The sequence below is a fragment of the Salmo salar genome, chromosome 11 (assembly GCF_965601325.2).
Source record: "Salmo salar chromosome 11, fSalSal1, whole genome shotgun sequence".
NCBI lineage: Eukaryota > Metazoa > Chordata > Actinopteri > Salmoniformes > Salmonidae > Salmo > Salmo salar.
The window spans coordinates 94380428-94396857 of record NC_138301.1 but is presented as its reverse complement, the minus strand read 5'-3'; the positions used below and the strand labels follow the sequence as shown (position 1 = coordinate 94396857).

Below are 16430 nucleotides of genomic sequence, written 5' to 3'. Positions count from 1 at the left end.
CAAGTTGATTAAGAGACCATTGATACAATGGGAGGGGGTGAGAAAAAAGCTTGGTGATTTCAGTGTCTGATGTCCTAAGCACTCAGCAAAAACCATTAGCTAACATACTAACATGTATTAAAAATAATCCAGAAAATGTGTCTTTTGCCATGCTGAATGCTAGATGTCACTGAAATGTAAAAATAATCCATTATTCATTTGTTTGACCCAACATTTAACAGCGCTTGTGCAGCAGATAGCTTAGCAGTTACAGCTTTGGGACAATAAGGGGGGGGGGTCGTGTTAAATGTGTTATACACATTTTGGTTTAATGCATAGTTGTGCAACTGACTAGGTATCCCCTTCCCCACTTGCATCTAAACAATTGACAATTTACTTTTCTTAGTCCTATAAATCTGAAAGAAAACATTTCGAACAGTGTTTCGAACAGTATTTACAAAATATCTATTAATTTGATGAGAGTATATAAAAACAAACAAATAAGTTGTGCAAATGTGTAAGGGGATGTCAAAATTAAGTGATTGTGCATACTTTTTTTCTGTCAAACCCAAAATTAGGGCACCAGGCGGCCTTCCCTGTGGCTCAGTTGGTAGAGCATGGTGTTTGCAACGCCAGCATGGTGTGTGCAACGCCAGGGTTGTGGGTTCGATTCCCACGGGGGGCCAGTACAAAAAAAAAATGCATGAAATGTATGCATTCACTACTGTAAGTCGCTCTGGATAAGAGCGTCTGCTAAATGACTAAAATGTAAAATGTAAATGCGTTAACTGGTGATTTCACTACTTGACCTTGCGGCGGACACAGCGTCCGTTATGGACACACAGGACGGTCATCTCATCTGCATACTGGAGGTTCTGCAGGAGCTGGAAAGAGAGAAACACACACACACACTGGGTGCGTTCGACCAGATCCATTTGGTCTAGTCGGTGACGCAAATGAAAAGGGACATGAGACTTCTCTCTAACCATTGAATCGTACACACGTTATGTTATCAGTTTGTGAGTATGAGATACGGGGGTACAGAGAGTTTTCCAACATTTTAAGAAAAACTTTTAGAAACAGTAGCAGCTACTGTTTGTTGACATTGCCATATTGATCGGAGCCTTGCTATCAGAAAACCACTGCTGTGTCTGACATTCGGCTGTCGCAGAGGCACCTCCCTCTAAGGATGGGCATGAGTAATCAAACAGGTGTCAAAACTATCTTTAACCAGAGATCTACATTTTGTATTGAAGACAACATTCATTTGCTTTGACTTTAGTGTTCCATTTGTACGTACGCATTCGCAGGGCATAGCAAAAAAGAAACCCAGCCAACCCTCACTCAATTGCGTTCTGACCACTCCCTCAACATGCGTGCTGAGTGCGCACACAAGCTCCCGTTAGGCCTACAGAAATAAATGCCTAGAAAAACATATCTAACTGACAGGATACACAAGTGTCATCCCTTGCCAAATGACAGTTTTATCACACATTCTAAATGGACTGGTTGATTGAAGTAGGGAAATGTGTTCAACAACAAGCTGCAGTTTTGGAATAATTGGGTCCCTCTAGGCTACTTTTCTAAATGGCACTAGCAGTTTGCATTAGTTAGCCTAGGCTATAACCTCTCTAAACATAACACTGAAAATATGCAAAAACATTTGTTTAATAAAGACAAACAGCGTATTTATCAGAATCATTAAGCCTAGGCCTACTCACCAAACAGATGCCGTGGTCGTAATTCATCCCCATGCAGTGTTTAATGTGGAATTGTTACATTTTGAAAATCCCAAAGTACAGGCAGAATAAACTAAATCTCTCGTTGAGAATAAGTTCCAGACGCGAGATGCACAGCACAAAAATATTCTGTTACATTTTTATCCTGTTATATATTACATGTGTTTTTGTTTTACTATAAAATAGGTGTCTTGACTGTGATAAGGGCTTGGGAAATAATAGCGTCTTGTCTGCTAGATAAACAAAACAAGGCTATGCCATTGCACAGCCATAGGATTTTACAAGCAAGTGCCACTGCTGAGGTTACTGCCTTTTTGAAGATTGTTTTCTAACATATAAAATAGTTGTTATTACAGCTTCAAAAAATGAATCTTAAAAATTGCCCTTTTTTTATTGACTGGATAGAGATATATATTTCTATGGGCAATTTGGTTATGATAAATGGTTATGACAAATTTTTTCCAATGAGGGCCTTGTCTAAAAGTAGCTCTTTTTATTTTATTTGAGTATTTGAAGAAGAAAAAATAATGCAAAAAAAATTCCACCCTAGACTTCCCTCAACTTTTGTCTAGTCTACAGTCCGTTTCTTTAGCCACACTTGTCGCAACACACCCACTCACTAAACAGTAAGTCACCACCTAAGCAGTGTGATACTTACCTTAGGTGTGATGAAAAAGTACTGGGAGGTAGTCTCCTTGCAGGCTGTCCGTATCACAATGTCAAAGACTCTCCTCTCATTGACTGGGTCCATACCCTGGTTGGAAAAGGAAGAAAAAGCCTGTGTGAATACAGTTTGGATATTTAGGTGATTTAGCACTCTTAGCGGCAAGTTGGTGTTAGGGATGGGAATTGCCAGGACCGTACGATACATGGGAGCCGATACGATATGTATTGCGATTCTATACAGTACCAGTCAAATGTTTGGACACACCTACTCATTCAAGGGTTTCTTTTTTTTATTACTATTATCTACATAATAGAAGACATCAAACCTGAAATAACACATATGGAAACATGTAGTAACCAAAAAAGCGTTAAACAAATCAAAATATATTTTAGATTTGAGATTCTTCAAATAGCCACCCTTTGCCTTGATGACAGCTTTGCACACTCTTGGCATTCTCTCAACCAGCTTCACCTGGAATGCTTTCCCAACAGTCTTTGAGTTCCCACCAGCAAAGCACCCCCACACATTACACCTCCTCCATGGTTGCTAATGGCAGCCTGCAGTACCCCCCTACCCCTGGCAGCCTACAGTACACCTGTTGCCCTTCAACTTGAGTTACTCAATGAGAGAGGGCAGCATGTGTTCTAGAGACGCCATCTTAACCAACTTAATTTGGCTATTGAGTCGTCACATACGACTGAATGGTGCCACGTGATCGATGGCTTTGTCCATTCATATACAGTCATTGGCTGCCACAAACATGTAAGAGGAAGACACTGGCACCTCCTCTTAGTCCAGAGATATAGAGCAGGTTCCCCAAATGGCAGCCCGCAGGATAATTATTTTAACAAAAAATAAAATACACATTTTGGTTGTTGAACATAAGACTAAAACCACCAGGAAATCAGCTCAGTGATTTTCATTTTAGGAAATGTGTTCAAGTATTCCCACGCATAAATAGAGAGGCATATGTGATCGTTTGTTTGAAATTATTATGTTTTACGTCAAATACTATCTGTTTGGGCTTCTTAAGATCAATTTGCATTGTACACATTTTTTGCCTCCCGGCAATCCACTCAAGAACAAAAATAGTCTGAATGTAGTTGGAGACCCCTGATAGAGGGTACAACAGCAGGGTTCCTACAGAGTCAAATTCAAGGACTTTCAAGTACTTTTTCAAGCACTAATATTTATTTTCAAGGACCATCAATTTGTCAGTTCCTATTATGCAATTGTTTCTAGTCGCCACCAGATGGCAATATATCACCACAACCTCATGAAAAAAACTACTTACTATTCATCACTACCTTACAAGTTCTACTCAATAATACGTATTTTACTACATACAGGAGTGGTAAGTCAGTACTGGTGTTGACTTATTTCCTTACATGAACTGTAACTCAGTAAAATCATAGACATTTTTGCATGTTGCGTTTATATTTTGGTTCGGAGGACATAATATTAAATTGTCTTTATATTTTCATTAAATGTTATGTCCCACAGGTTGTCCCAACACATGACATGAAAGTGAATTCTGACAGTATAAAAGGCCCTTAGTTGGCTCTATACCCATTTGAAGAGAAACAAGTTATTGTGTTTGAGAAGATTAAAAAGATTCTCTCATGGGACCCTATTTAAATGTTATGGGACTCCAAAAATGGGTCCCCAACCACAAGTTTGGGAACCACTGTACTACTAACCCCTCTCCCTGTTTGCTTCAATGCTTCCTCTGTATCTCCTTTGCAGCCTGACTCACCACTGTCTGTAAAGAAAAGGTATTTTGTTATGAGAACTCATAGTAGCCCATCTTTTGATTATAGCTATCTTAATTTCAGTCAATTGTTCCTGCTAAAGTCAGGCTCCATTCAACGTTAACTTCATCCTTGTAGCCAGCTAGTTATAGCTAGCTACCTGGCTAACAGCCAGAGCCCTTGAGTACCTAGCTAGCTAGACATCTGACTGAAATAGCAGCGACTCTTTTCCAGTTGTACACTCATTCTCCAAGAGTCAGGGGGCTTTTATTTGGGGGATGTATTGACACGGTAGGAGTCGAGGAATTTAAAAAATAAATCCCACTGTCAGCGGTGTCTCTGCTACTTGCCACTCTAGGTCTGGGCTGAAGTAGTTTGTTTCACCTCTTGGGCCTATGTCCTGAGCGGAGTTTCCCGTTCGACAGAGTGGTGAATGAATGCGCTGCTAACAAGGTTAATCTGAGGAAGCAGGCGAACATAACGAGCATACATGAATCATTCATAATCCCACTCGTTCGCAGAGGTAGGCGTGATTAGAACTCAGATCTAGAAGCCTTCTGAGCGTTGATCAACGTTGGAAATGCAATAAGTGAGTAAACCATATTTCACAAATATAAAACGGTGTGTAAAAGGTGTTTACTCTCCACGACATCCCTGGTTGGGTCTGGCAAAACCAATTCATAAACATCAATATCCTGCCAGGCCGAATTGAATCTACATTGCTCGGCATTTTAGCTATCGATGTGATGTTTGTCGCCACCTAATCAGTCAGTTCTGTACCTTCCTGGCTGAGTGGCAGTGTGGGTGGAATGAGCGAGCTCTCCTGACAACCAGAGCGCGAAACACGTAGGGAAATAAATCTCTGTAGTGTGCCTGGAAATTAATTTGCAAGACCAATACATTTCTAATATTTTTCATATTAACATACAGTGCAGTCGGAAAGTATTCAGACCTTCACTTTTTCACCATTTTGCTACGTTCCAACCTTATTCTCAAATGGATTAAATTAATTTTCCCCCCTCAATCTAAATACAATACCCCATAATAACGTGAAAACAGGTTTTGAAAAACAGAAATGCCTTATTTAAGTAAGTATTCAGACCCTTTGCTATGAGACTCGAAATTGAGTTCAGGTGCATCCTGTTTCCATAGATCATACTTCAGAATTTCTACAACTTGATTGGAGTCCACCTGTGGTAAATTAAATTGGACATGATTTGGAAAGGCACACACCTGTCTATATAAGGTCCCACAGTTGACAGTGCATGTCAGAGCAAAAACCAAGCCATGAGGTCGAAGGAATTGTCCATAGAGCTCCGAGACAAGATTTTGTCGAAGCACAGATCTGGGAAAGGGTGTCAAAACATTTCTGCAGCATTCAAGGGCCCCAAGAACACAGTGGCCTCCATCATTCTTAAATGGAAGAAGAAGTTTGGAACCACTAAGGCTCTTCCTAGAGCTGGCCGCCGGGCCAAACTGAACAACTGGAGAAGAAGGCCTTGGTCAGTGTGCTGACCAAGAATCCGATGGTCACTGACAGAGCTCCAGAGTTCCTCTGTGGAGATGGGAGAACATTCGCAGCACTAATCAATCAGGCCTTTGTGGTAGAGTGGCCAGACGGAAGCCACTACTCAGTAAACAAGGCACATGACAGCCCGCTTGAAGTTTTCCAAAGACTCTCAGACCATGAGAAACAAGTTTCTCTTGTCTGATGAAACCAAGATTGAACTCTTTGGCCTGAATGCCAAGCGTCACATCTGGAGGAAACCGGGCACCGCTCCAATACCATCCCTATGGTAAAGCATAGTGGTGGCAGCATCATGCTGTGGTGGTGGCAGCATCATGCTGTGGGGATGTTTTTCAGCAGCAGGGACTAGGAGACTAGTCAGGATCGAGGCAAAGATGAACGGAGCAAAGTACAGAGAGATCCTTGATGAAAACCTGCTCCAGAGCGCATCTATCTCATCCAGAGTGTTGGGCAACTGACTGAAGGCCTACACAACACAAATGAAAAAATACACAAATGAATGAATTAAACATGGTAGAATGAATGGATGACTCCGTTTTGAGTTGTGCCGAGGTTACTGTACTGACCGTGTGTAGGTCTGGGGGTACAACACTCTCCCCAGGCTCCATGTTACAGATCTCCCTGGCCCTCTCTCAGCATGCCCTTACATTTCTCCAATAGACGGGCCTTACGCTGCTCCAGCATGGCACACGCTTGCTGCGAGGGGGAGAAGAGGAAACACACACACGGTTAGCACTCAGCAAATGATACATTAAATATTGTGTTGTGTAATAGTTTTTGTGTGTGCGCGTATGACCTCTAGGACCCTGAGCTCAGCCAAGCCCTCCCTGCAGTCAGTCTCCAGCTTGGTCTTCTCTGCTGTCATGCCCAAGGTCTCTAGAGCCATGTAAACCTTCTCCATGCTCAACCTAGCCTTCAGCTGGAGAAGGGAAAAGAGAAGGAGAGAGTTGAATAAAAAGAAAGGGTTTTAGTATACACATCTCATGTAACATAGAATCTGTGTATATAGAGCCTTCAGTATTAACCCGTGACAGTACCTTCATGTGGGCCATGAACTCAGCCACAATGTCCACCTTCTGGGAGTTGACTGCAGAGATCTGGGCCTTAGTCTCTTCCTCAGCCTTTTGCAAGTCAATGCCCCCCTGCTCCATCTGCCAAAGACTACACACAGAAGATGAAATGGTATGTGAGAGAGAATGAACAAATACGAAGCTTATTCTCTAAACGTTTACACTGTGTGTGTGTGTGTGTGTGTGTGTGTGTGTGTGTGCCACCCACCTGTCCTGCTTGGTGCTGATCTTGTGTTCCAGCTGTCTCTTTTTGCCCTTCAGCTCCGAGAGCGCCTTCTTCTGGGCCCGCAGCTCGTTGTCGCGGCGATCCTGTTTGGCAGCACATTCCTGCATGGCTATCATCTGTGCGTCGATGGCCTGCATGCTCTTCTCAGCTGCCTGGGCATGGCCAAAGGTTACACTTCACTTTCAAGGTGTAATGCTATGCTAAGCATCTGGTTTTTACTACATTACTGCAAGTTATCTATGCCAACTAGCATCATTGTGTGTCTATGATATAAATGTATTACTATGGCAGGTGTCGAGTCAATCTTAAGAAAGTTCCTTTCCTATGTGAAATGACTAAAGTATACTGACTGCTAATGGACAGTTTATAGCATGTGTTATTTCAAATTCATATTGTTCCTGGCCTCACACTGATCTGCTCCTCCACATGGCGTTTGTCCTCGGCGTCCACGGCCATGGTGAGGTACTGAGAGGGCCGCACAGCAGTTTACTGGTGCTGGTCTTGCCTGAGTAGGACTTCTTCAGGGAGTGCTTCTCCTCAGCTGTGTAGAGCACCTTCAGATAAGGCTCCTCAATCACCTGACAAACATATATGGTCGAAGGATTATTGAGGTGAAATACTAGGGATGTGACAAACTGACCGATTTTTTATTTTATTTTATAAAATCGGTTTTCCGTTAAAACGATAACAAACAAAAAAAATCATACAATTCCACGTCAATTACCAATGCAGAATAATTTCCCTATTATGCATGCATGTCTGCTAGGGCTAAATTATATCTACCAGACAGGACGCAACTACAGTAACGTGTCAATAGCAACAATTGAGAACTTTTCAGACAAAAATACATTAAAAAAGCTGCATCAGAAGTGTCTAACTTTTCAGAATTCTGCTCCGGCATAGAATGTTCTGTATTGTTTCCCTGACAATAAACAGGGGATTGATGTGCTGCTGTGTTTTTTATGGTAGGGTAGCTAGATTTTTTTTCTTCTACTAAATGTCTTTGTATGTCACAGTATTTAAATGTCTGCGTGCAGGCAACAAACAGGCAGGTTGCGCACAGGCAGTTTGAGATTATTTGATTGACAGTTCTGGTCGCCTGGTGATGAATGTTAGTCCCGCTTCAGAAACGGCATTCCTTTACAGACAAGTAAAATGCCCGTTCATATGTCTAGAGGTTTCGTGTCGGCATTTAAAAAGCCATAGTATACTACCCTAACAGGCGAACATGCCAGTAGCCTAATGTAATTTCATATGAGATAAAAGCACCCCTACCCACTCAGTAATGAAGAGTAGGCTATCCCGTGCTCGTTAGACTGGCCTGAAGATACCTCTGTATCCCGGCAACATCGGTGTCATGAAAAGGCTAGGATATTCTACACGCAACAGACCAAAGAATGAACACACACACTTGCATCATTAGTGAAGAGAAAAAGCAGGCAGGCCAACACGAGGGAGAACCATGAGCATATATTTTGGTAATCTGAGTCTCACAATGTCTTGTCTCGCATGCTTTGCAGTAGCCTAAAGTTCACCTCTTCTTCTCTGCTTTTATTTACGTTACACAACTTTCCCCAGGCCTTTATAGCCTATTGTCTAATAGGCTATAATGCGAAAAATATTTTGTTAGGGATTTTCTTAACATTAGGGATCCCAATTTAACAGTCACACCCCTAGTTTTGAGCATTTTATATTCCAGTCTGTTCAGAAATCAAATAAGATATGAAAGTGACATTTGTTGAAATTCCCCCCCAAAAAACCCTCCATCCTCCCAGCCACTCTGGGGTATGGAACGTACCGTCTTGATCATGGCTTTGGTTTGGTCCGTTCCCACGGGAACATCGTGCACCTTGTACTGGTTGCAGAGGTAGCTCATAACCTCTTCTGGAGCATCGAAGAGCTCCCGCAGGTACGCAAAGAACCCGAAACGTCTACAGACGGGGAAAAAAAATGCATTTAACACATACAAATGGAAGGGTTAGGATTAGGGTTGAGGTTAGGTATAGGCTTGATACATTTACAATCCATATTGGGACAGTATGAGAGGACTACTCACTTCAGGGACTCAATGGGTCGGGAAGGGGGCACAGGACTCTTCAGAAGCAAAGACTGAATTCACCCTCAGGTTCTGGCTGTCACGTACCTGAGGCCAAGGACAAATCCATTACAACTTTTCCCACTGTATATAGTTCCTTTAACTAGAGCCTATAACTAGGGCCTTGGCGTTACTCTGGACCCTGATCTCTCTTTTGAAGAACATATCAAGACTGTTTCAAGGACAGATTTTTTCCATCTACGTAACATTGCAAAAATCAGAAACTTTCTGTCCAAAAATGATGCAGAAAATTAATCCATGCCTTTGTTACTTCTAAATTGGACTACTGCAATGCTCTACTTCCGGCTACCCGGATAAAGCACTAAATAAACTTCAGTTAGTGCTAAATATGGCTGCTAGAATCCTGACTAGAACCAAATTTGATCATATTACTCCAGTGCTAGCCTCCCTACACTGGCTTCCTGTTAAGGCAAGGGCTGATTTCAAGGTTTTACTGCTAACCTACAAAGCATTACATGGGCTTGCTCCTACCTATCTTTCCGATTTGGTCTTGCCGTACATACCTACACGTACGCTATGGTCACAAGACGCGGGCCTCCTAATTGTCCCTAGAATTTCTAAGCAAACAGCTGGAGGCAGGGCTTTCTCCTATAGAGCTCAATTTTTATGGAATAGTCTGCCTACCCATGTGAGAGACGCAGACTCAGTCTCAACCTTTAAGTCTTTACTGAAGACACATCTCTTCAGTAGGTCCTATGATTAAGTGTAGTCTGGTCCAGGAGTGTGAAGGTGAACGGAAAGGCTGGAGCAACGAACCACCCTTGCTGTCTCTGCCTGGCCGGTTTCCCCTCTCTCCACTGGGATTCTCTGCCTCTACCCCTATTACAGGGGCTGAGTCACTGGCTTACTGGTGTTCTTCCATGCCGTCCCTGGGAGGGGTGCGTCACTTGAGTGGCTTGAGTCACTGACGTGGTCTTCTTGTCTGGGTTGGCGCCCCCCCTTGGGTTGTGCCATGGCAGAGATCTTTGTGGGCTATACTCGGCCTTGTCTCGGGATGGTAAGTTGGTGGTTGGAGATATCCCTCCAGTGGTGTGGGGGCTGTGCTTTGGCAAAGTGGGTGGGGTTATATCCTACCTGTTTGGCCCTGTCCGGGGGTTTCATTGGATGGGGCCACAGTGTCTCCTGACCCCTCCTGTCTCAGCCTCCAGTATTTATGCTGCAGTAGTTTATGGGTCAGTCTGTCACATCTGGAGTATTTCTCTTGTCTTTTCCGGTGTCCTGTGTGAATTTAAATATGCTCTCTCTAATTCTCTCGTTCTTTCTTTCTCTCTCTCTCAGAGGACCTGAGCCCTAGGACCATGCCTCAGGACTACCTGTCTTGATGACTCCTTGCTGTCCCCAGTCCATCTGGCCCTGCTGCTGCTCCAGTTCCAACTGTTCTTCTTGCGGGTATGGAACCCTGACCTGTTCACCGGACGTGCTACCTGTCCCAGACCTGCTGTCCCAGACCTGCTGGAACCCTGACCTGTTCACCGGACATGCTACCTGTCCCAGACCTGCTGTTTTCAACTCTCTAGAGACAGCAGGAGCGGTAGAGATACTCTCAAATATCGGCTATGAAAAAGCCAACTGACACTTACTCTTGTGTTACTGACTTGTTGCACCCTCGACAACTACTATGATTATTATTATTTGACCATGCTGGTTATTTATGAACATTTGAACATCTTGGCCATGTGCTGTTATAATCTCCACCCGGCACAGCCAGAAGAGGACTGGCCACCCCTCATAGCCTGGTTCCTCTCTAGGTTTCTTCCTAGGTTTTGGCCTTTCTAGGGAGTTTTTCCTAGCCACCGTGCTTCTACACCTGCATTGCTTGCTGTTTGGGGTTTTAGGCTGGGTTTCTGTACAGCACTTTGAGATATCAGCTGATGTAAGAAGGGCTATATAAATACATTTGATTTGGACAGGTGGGTCACATGGTCAGTAAACTTTTGAAGTAAGCGTAATGTTGTATCGACTCTGGGAGGATGCTCTCTGATCCCATGTACCATCACATGTCGTTGTGCAAGGCATTTAAGCCCCCACAGTGCAGAACACCTGTTAGGTAACTACATAAAACACGTGGTCAACCCTCAGTGAGCTACTGGGTGTCAAGGCTTTTGATCAAGCTCTGCTCAAACACAGAGCCAGTCTATCAAGGTCCGGTTGAGCAGCTCATTTCTAAAATGTGGTTGGTTAGAGGGCGACTGGAACAAAGCCTGCACACCCAGTAGCTCTCCTGGAGGATGGTTGACCACCCTTGATGTAAAATATTACAACAGTACAAACAAATACTTTATGCCTTTTGAAATAGTTAGCTCAATCAATATATCAAAGATCAGATAGCTATCGTAGGTTACAAATATTTTTATTCAGCTGAAGCAAGCCCACAAATTTTCTTCAGGAAATATACCTTTTCGATTTGAGTCATATTTATATATCTTAGATACCTTAGTCGTGTTTACTTTGCAGGCTGACTAGCATCTATTGAGTTGCAATGTCCCATACATTGGCTGCCCAAACGAACTGGAAGTATCCACATAAACCAAAAGGCTACATCAAATATTTTTCCCTAAAATTACTATTCGCCATTCACAAATTATAATTTTTATTCACATAATTAGAGTCACCACAATTGAATCGTATCCCAACTAATATAATGGCAAAGTGAATTGTTTGTTTTGTCAAAAAGAATAGTTTCAATTCATTATACGAATTGTTCAAAAAAGATTGTGATATATATATATATATTTATAACACACACAGTGAGGGGAAAAAGTATTTGATCCCCTGCTGATTTTGTACATTTGCCCACTGACAAAGAAACGATCAGTCTATAATTTTAATGGTAGGTTTATTTGAACAGTGAGAGACAGAATAACAACAAAAAAATCCAGAAAAACGTATGTCAAAAATGTTATAAAATGATTTGCATTTTAATGAGGGAAATAAGTATTTGACCCCCTCTCAATCAGAAAGATTTCTGGCTCCCAGGTGTCTTTTTTATACAGGTAACGAGCTGAGATTAGGAGCACACTCTCCTGGTCACCCAGGTTAGCCACCTCTGCCCGCAGGTCGTCAATCATGCATCGGGTGTTGCTGATTCGCTTCTGCCGGTCCGCCTCCTCAGTCTGCTTCAGGCTGAAGGCCTGCTTGATGTCCTCAATCTAGAGGGATAAGGGAGATCAAGCATTTGTACATGTATTTTTATATCATACTTTCTCATTGGTATCAAGAGAGTATATAAATAAACAAGGCAGAAACAGAAAGAAAACAGCACTAGACCTCTCTGTGCTTACTGTCCAGATGGTCCCGTTTCTGTTGACGCTGGCCGTCTGGAACACAAGGATACGTCACCACCAGTCCCTGGGCTACACAACACACTGGTTCCCAAATGTCTTTGCAGTATCACCCAACCAAGTAAATATAACCCATACTTCTATCCAGGGCCCCGTTTCAAAATGAATCGACCCTGGAACTAAGTGGAATAAATGGACATCCCCATCCAGCCCAGCTACACAGCCCAGGGAGCCTATCTGACCTTGTCTTTCATTTGGTTCTCGATGGGCCTCAGCTGGCTGTCGATGTGCTGGATCTTCTTCAGCATGGGGGCCTGGGACTCCCTCATGGTTTTCAGCTGGTTCTTGGCATCCTCCCTCTCCTTCTTCACCCCCCCCCCCCAGCTCATTACGGGCGGTCTCATATTCCTGGAGAGGACAGAAAGGGTTGACAAAGATTAACATTTTCACATAACATTCATATAAACACACTCACATGCAATTTGTTTTTACAAGGAGGATAATCTACCCATGTCCAGTGTCTTATTGCAAGCTATGAATGACTACAGGGTTGTATTCATTGGTGCACAACATAGCAAAATGTTTTGCAACAGAAACAGTTTACATCACGTTGTAGTGTCTGGAGTAAGCGGTTTACGTTGGTGTGCATAATAAATACGACCCAGGTGTGTCAGATGATCTTACTATTGAAACTCACCACCCAGGGTTTCTTCTTATCCAGCATCTTAATCATGTCCAGGTGTCTTCTCATAGTAGCGCTCCACGTCATGCTTGTTCCGTTCGTTCCTCTGCTTGAACTTCTCCAGGGCGCTGGCCTTCTCCTTGCACACATTCTACCAAAAAACAATACCAGCATACCTTTGAACTTGCTCTCCCCTGAGCGGTCAACACTGCAGCAAAAACCTATTTATAAAAGAAGAAGCAATGAGTCCCCATTCATCCATAGAGCTAGAGTTAAAACTGTGCTCACCTCCAGTTCCCTCTCTTTGGTGCGGAAGGTCTTGAGCTTGCAGTGGAACTCGTACATCTCTGGAGGCCCCACTGACTTCTCTGTGGCCTCAAGCAGCTCAATCTTGGTCATCTTGACAAACTCACCCACCTTCTCCTGCAAAGTCACAGGGCAGGAGGCAAAGGGTGGTCAGATAATTGGAACGAGTAGGACGTTAGCGTTCAAGTAAAAAAAAAAGAAGGGAAAAAAGTGTTACCTCCAAGTTTACACTCACCTGTGGCAGGAACTGGCAGAGGTTGCTTACTTGGATCTATAGAGCCTTCACCTCTTCCTCCACAGCCTTCTGGTTGGAGTGTCTCCCATTCAGCATCCACACTGACTGGTTATTCTCCACGTGGATCTCTCTGTTGATCACCAGGTTCCCCCTGGCCTTGTACCTGAAAACACAGGTGGGGTTCCATCCATGTTATTATACCCACTATTGGAGACATATGGGAATCAGTATGATGGCATTTCTGATTTAATCAATAACCGACTTACTTAATCTCAACCGATCCTTTGTTGCACCCATGCTTCACCTACAGCCCAACCTAGTCAGAATAATACAAGTTTTCAATTAAATTCTGTACAATCAAATACAAAACCCAAAACAATGAGAAATGAAGTACAATATACAGTGCCATACATGTAACAATCCAAAATAATAAAGAAAGTTTGAAGCTCTTGAAGTTAAAAGTTAAATAAAAATTGACAACATATCCCAGTTGTAGCTAGCTAACATCAGTAATGTTACACTTGTTAATAAATAGCCAACTACCTTGTCCCTTCTGCCCAGGATGATAGTCTTTCCTGCCAGACATATGGCAGAGACAATACTGGACTTCCCAGTTCCATTGGCTCCCACAATCATGTTCAGGTTTGGTCCAGGGTGCGCTATGGAGTGGTCGTAGGTTCTGTGTGAAGGAGTGAATTGTGTCAGCTTAACTTAAGTGCAGCAACTTTATCTAATAGTTAGCACATTCAGTTAGTTAACGTTCGTTTTTTTTTTATTGTAGCCGAGGCTACCTATGTCGGACACAAGCACATTCAGCAACTTTGAAGCTTGCTAGCACATTTAGTTAGCTACAAGACTTGGTCATATATAGAATTACCATACTCTTTGACTCGGTTGTTCATGGCAAGTAGGGGTCTCTCTGCAAAACAGCAACATCTCTCACAGCTAGCTAAGTTACCTAATTAGGTAGATCAGCTTACTTCAAACATTTCACAAGGCTAACGTATGCTAGCACACAAGAGAGACCCCATCACATTCCTGTCGTGTATTAGCTGGGGATGACAACCCGCTGGGAAAACCCCATCACATTCCTGTCGTGTATTAATTATCGAGGCTAGCTATCTTCGTCCTCCTAACGTAGTCAACACTGTTAGCTGCTAGCTAGCTAGTCATCACTGCTAGTTAGCCAACTTCTACCGACTAGCAGCACTGCAGAAACTATTACATTACAACGTAACGACTTGATTAGTGTGGTGTTAGTGTTAGTTAGCCAGCTACATAGTTGTCTTTGCTGTCTCTGTATCTAAGATAATTGTGTAGTTTGAGTTTGAGTATTATCGAGGTGAGCTAGCCAGCCGCGACGCGGCGCCTGACTTAGTCAACACACCTAGTCATCATTAACCCACTGCCAGCTAGCCAACCGTTACCGACTAACAGCGCTGTAGATACTAATACTTTACAACGGAACGATTTGACTAGTGCAGTGTTACCTAGCTAGGTACTTAGTTGTATTTGTCATAACTTGATAATTGTTAGCTAGCCAGCCATCGAGGTTAGCTAGCCAGCTATTTCCGTCCCCCGCGACGCCATTCTTCCTAACCCAGCCAACTATTACCGACGAGCAGCATTGTAGAAACTAAATACATTACAAGGAACGTCTTGATTAGTGTTATGTTAGCTAGCTCCAAAGTTGCTTTGTATCATGACAAGGTGTAGTACTGAAACTATCGAGGTTACCTAGCCAGCTACACGTTCAAAGTCAACAACGCAGCCACTGCAAGCTAGCCTACTCCACCAGCCAGCAGTACTGTATCATTTTAGTCAATAAGATTTTTGCAACGTAAGCTTAACTTCCTGAACATTCAGACGTGTAGTCCACTTGTCATTCCAATCTCCTTTGCATTAGCGTAGCCTCTTCTGTAGCTTGTCTACTATGTGTCTGTCTATCCCTGTTCTACACCCAAACAAGGGCACTCCGTTCATCCACCTGTGGCCTGCTCGCCTCCCTACCTCTGAGGAAGCACAGTTCCCGCTCAGCCCAGTCAAAACTGTTCGCTGCTCTGGCACCCCAATGGTGGAACAAGCTCCCCCACGATGCCAGGACAGCGGAGTCAATCACCACCTTACGGAGACACCTGAAACCCCACCTCTTCAAGGAATACCTGGGATAGGATAAAGTAATCCTTCTACCCCCCCCCCTTAAAAGATTTAGATGCACTATTGTAAAGTGGTTGTTCCACTGGATATTTAAGGTGAATGCACCAATTTGTAAGTCGCTCTGGATAAGAGCGTCTGCTAAATGACTTAAATGTAAATGTAACGTTAGGTAAAACGGCATTGTGGTTGGTTGGTTAGCTAGCTTGTTTGTTTGTGAGCATTTCAAAGGGGAGTTGACTCACAGGAAGTTTTGCATTATAATGCAAAGTATGGATCCTTCGACAAAACCAGCCATTTTACCATCTCCAACGGGACGTGGGTCAGTACCAGAGGACGAGCTAACTTCATTATTTGATGTTTGTGTGTTCGTTACGTTACTTACTCGTTTTCTCTTGCCCATAGAAGCCATGTTCTTGAAAATTATAAGATGCCCTAGCAGTCTTTCACTGAGATTCGAGCGCCTAGTGTGGAAGGTTTTCGATTGATGATTGGACAAGATGGATCACGTGTAGTTCATCAACAAAACATGCAACACGTTCTTCTTCGGTGGGTTTTATGGCGGACTACAACCCCACAAGGTGTATTGCCGCGACCAACTGGACAAGTTGAAACCAAAACAAGGTAAAAAGAAAATCCATACGTGATAGGGAAACTAACTTACTTCACACAAATAAAAATAGTACATTTACAAAA

The 16430-nt window shown here is 43.1% G+C and overlaps 1 pseudogene; it reads right to left on the bottom strand.

The window, feature by feature from the left end:
* Positions 1–779: 779 nt before the first annotated feature.
* LOC106563348 (structural maintenance of chromosomes protein 5-like) lies at positions 780–16146 on the bottom strand (annotated as a pseudogene).
* Between the last annotated feature and the right edge of the window lie 284 nt (positions 16147–16430).